Below are 4,369 nucleotides of genomic sequence, written 5' to 3'. Positions count from 1 at the left end.
ATATCATCACATACCCTATCCCTAGAAATTAAGCTAGCATTCATACATTCTTTATTTAGCTACTACACGAACATTTATTCATCATTCTACTTTACGTGTGAATTTAATCACATACTTTACCTTTACTTAGCTTGCTTGAGTGAAACATGGCATTCTCGTACTGGTATCTTCTTTCTTTTCATACTTTAATCCCATTCTCTGTTCGAGTCTAAGCATGTAGGATGCTTAAATCTCTCGAACTTTGCTCTGATACCAACTTGTAAGGCTCCGTTACCGGTGCCTCACTTTAACGTTGGATTTACTCATAATCACAGTTCTAAATATCAGAGTTAATTAAAACTTTCGAGGAAATATTAAACTTCAACCAATATATTACATATCCATCATTCTTTTCTTTAACGAACATTCAAATCATTTAAACTTAAAACATTGTCTTTTAAAAACTTCATAACATAACACTTCATTTTGATGCCAGTGTCTTCAAATCCATGCCATGTGCTTCCCCTCAAGTAAGTTGCCTCATTCTACTCACCTACGTGCATACTAAAAGTCAGCTACACTGAGTGAGTTCTAGTTAATCACAAGACATACAATACATTCTCATACTAGCATATGCACCCGGAGGTACATACCTTCATATCTTCTTACATACTTACTTACATATGTACTTTCATTCTTTCTTTCGTACTTACTTACATACTTTCATTCATACATATACGTTATAAAGAGCATTCCGCCCTATAACCTTTTCCGATATTCTTAGGGTCGGTTCCCTATGTTCTCCGATATTATTAGGGTCGGTTCCCTACATTCGCCGATACTATTAGGGTCGGTTCCCTTCATTCGCCGACGTTATTAGGGTCGGTTTCCTACATCCGTGCTACTATACATACCTGTCATTTACATACTTTCCTTGACGATATGTGCAATCTCCGAAGAGCGTTCTTGTACCATCAACTTTTCATACATACATTGTTCACACATCATACATATTCATATATACGTCATTCATACATCATACCTATCAATCATACCTTTAACTAACACTTGACGGCACATGCAATATCCGAATATCGTTCAGGCACCGTTAAGCAATCGTCATACATAAATCATACAAGGCATACACTTACCACCTATGGTAAGTGTACTGACTATCACATCAAGTATGCACACAACCCCGAAAACATAACAAGGAAGTGGGGCTAGAAACTCACCGTTTACGGGGTCCAAGGTGCCGAGTCCCTGGCTGGGGTTAAGCTACCAGGTAAGTTTGGAAAAATTTTATTTTCATTAACTGCCTTAACACATTTTTCATTAGGATTTTGAATCATTAAATAATTTGCTACTTAAAGTCCAAGGGCTTCTTTGTAACTAAATCATTCTTTTCTAAGTCCAGGGACTGTTATTGTCATTCCGTTAAACTTCTAATTCGTTACTGGTTCATAACGAATTAGCTTATCTTAGCGAATTGGTTCCTATAACGACTTGAACCCTTTAACGAACTGGACTCCTTACCGAATCAGTCCATATAGCGAACAGGTCCAAGTAGCGAATTGGACATTCTAATTTGTTATTTTTTTTTTAACGAACTAACTGTCACGAATCAAGGGTAATTCGTTACCCTTTCCCTTAACGAATCAGACATGAACTAGAGCTAGTTCGTTATGCCCCCTTATACGAATTAACTAACGAATCACCTTTTAATTCGTTAGGTTTCCATAGCGAACTAGGGTTAGGTCAGGGAATGTCAGAACATTCCCTGACAACCTCGTACATGTTTTTCCGGTACCGCCTTTCCAGCGCCGCCATTGCCGGAATACCGTAAAACTCACCGGAAAAACGTATTTTCACCATTTTACACCGTTTTTCATCGTTTTTCGTCCCGTTCGACCTAGATCTGAGCTAGGGTGACCCCTAAGCTCATCTTAGGTTCGATTTATACCCGATTTCACCAGAATCTCGTGACTTTAACGATGTAACGGTGTCGGCTCGTCGTTTTGTGATTATATACAACGGGTTTAAGCTCATACAATATCATACTATCATACCTTGGATCGGGATCGGTTATTCTTCAATGTTTTGGCTAGAGAGAGAGAGCTTAAGTGTGTGTTTTTGGGAGGTGTATGGAATATGTGTAAAATGAGGGAATTAATGGTGATTATGTTTTATATATTTAGGGATCATGGGCTTAAGCCCATGGTCTTTCCTTCTTTCTTTTTATAACCCAAGTCCATAACCCATATCCATTCACCCAACACTAGCCCAACTCATATTCTATTCATCTAAACCGATAACGACCCACTATGAAATAAGCGAAATTTATTTTATTAGTATAACCAAAAATAGGATGTTACATTCCAAAATCAAATTCTTGAATTTATTTACTTCCAAATATAATTGTTTTAAAACAATTACTTTTCCATTTAATTTTTTCTTAAATAAAACAATGAATTTACTTTTATTAAAAGTATATATGTATATGTACGTTTGACTTTTGTAAACATATTTTACAAAATCAAAACCACTATGTTTCCTCCGTTCCCTTTTTCCAACGCCACCGATTTCAAATTAATCGGATTCTCCTTTGATCGGAACTTCGCCAATCGATTCTTTCAATTGGTGCTTCTTCTTCTCCGTCTTCTAATCTGTAGGTATGTTCTTTCTCTTTTGTTCTTACCACCGATTAGGGTTCCGAATTTGAGGTTTTCTTAGAGCCTCGCTCTGATACCAATTGAGGGCCACGAGATCGATTAAACGAACAATAATACGTAAATAACAACAAGATAACCTCAGCCATGGTAGGACGGTGTTTCGGATGGTTATCCAAACATCTTTCTACGATTCGAACAAACCCCTTCAAACATTTTGGGAATATCTCATCCCTTATATCCGGATCAATTATATGCTTCAAAGGCCCTTCTTTGATAGATTCTTGAGCCCATGTTGCTATTCCCCAATCAAGACTTTTATCTAGCGCCCTCTTCCGGCACAACGCTTCCAACAAGACCACCCCAAATGCATAAACATCAGACTTCCTCGTCAACTTTCCGGTAGCGAAATAATTCGGATCAATATACCCAAAAGAGCCTTTAACAAGTATGTTGACATAAATCGTTTGCTGATCCATTGAGACCATTTTAGACAGCCCAAAATCCGAAATTTTAGCAGCGCAATTTTTATTTAACAAAATGTTGGAGCTCTTTACGTCCCGGTGTATGATTCCAAACTCATTACCCGTGCCAGTGTGAAGGTAGTCTAGCCCACGAGCCGCACCTATGCATATCTTGAGTCGCTGGATCCAAGAAAGAGGGGTATTGAGTTTATGAAGATGATCTTCAAGTGTTCCATTGGGCATATATTCATAAACTAGTATCATCTCTTTACCATAACTACAATAACCAATCAAAGAGACAAGATGACAGTGACGTAACTTGGAAAGCATTTCAACTTCAGCCCAGAACTCGGTTGGCCCTTGATTGGACATTGAATCCAATCGTTTTACCGCGGCAACAACACTTATTGATCCATTGACAACATTACCTTCGTACACTTTTCCAAAACCCCCAACTCCAATTACCAATGACTCGTCAAAGTTTTCTGTTGCTGAAAGAATTTCATGAAATTCGAATTGACTGCATGGTTGTGACCATTGTACGGCCGAGTTTGCAGAGGGCTTGGAATGCTTCATATCGTTAGTAGCAATACCCGTAAGCACTGATGGGGCAGAACGTAGTAGTCCAAGTATAGATTGAAACTACAAAAGATGAACTTTAAAAAAAGATGGAAAAATTGAACGATGGATGAACATTAATTGGTTGGTGAATACATGATGATAAATATTCAACTAAAGGCATGGAGCCACCATGGACACAGTGGCGAAGCTTGGACATACATGTCGAAGGGACCGGACTCAATATGTATAAACAAATTCATAAAGTAGAGAGAGCGGGCTCAAAATTTCGGTCATAAACGAGTAAATTTACACTATGCATAAAAATTTCTGCCAAAAAAAGATAAATACACATTACCGAGCATAAAACCGGAGAGGCCGGGCTCAAAATTTCGGTTGAAAACGGGTAAATTTACACTATGTATAAAAATTTTCAGCCGAAAAAGGATAAATTTTCCCTACCGAGCGAAAAACAGAGGGGGCCGGACTCAAAATTTTGGTTGGAAACGGATAAATTTACACTATGTATAAAACTTTTCGCCCGAAAAAGGATAAATTTACCCTACCGAGCGAAAAACAGAGGGGGTCGGACTCAAAATTTTGGTTGAAAACGGATAAATTTACACTATGTATAAAAATTTTCGGCCGAAAAAGAATAAATTTACACCACCGAGCGAAAAAACGGAGGGGGCCGAGGCC

The 4,369-nt window shown here is 38.1% G+C and overlaps 1 pseudogene; it reads right to left on the bottom strand.

Annotated features, from left to right (window-relative positions):
- Nucleotides 1–2,683: 2,683 nt before the first annotated feature.
- Nucleotides 2,684–3,688, bottom strand: LOC143629795 (receptor-like protein kinase FERONIA pseudogene; annotated as a pseudogene).
- Nucleotides 3,689–4,369: the final 681 nt, after the last annotated feature.

The sequence above is a fragment of the Bidens hawaiensis genome, unplaced genomic scaffold, assembly GCF_021521415.1.
Source record: "Bidens hawaiensis isolate Kalapana, Puna unplaced genomic scaffold, B.hawaiensis_p1.1 tig00005460_1, whole genome shotgun sequence".
NCBI lineage: Eukaryota > Viridiplantae > Streptophyta > Magnoliopsida > Asterales > Asteraceae > Bidens > Bidens hawaiensis.
The sequence above is the reverse complement of the archived record's forward strand: the minus strand, read 5'-3'. Positions and strand labels throughout refer to the sequence as shown.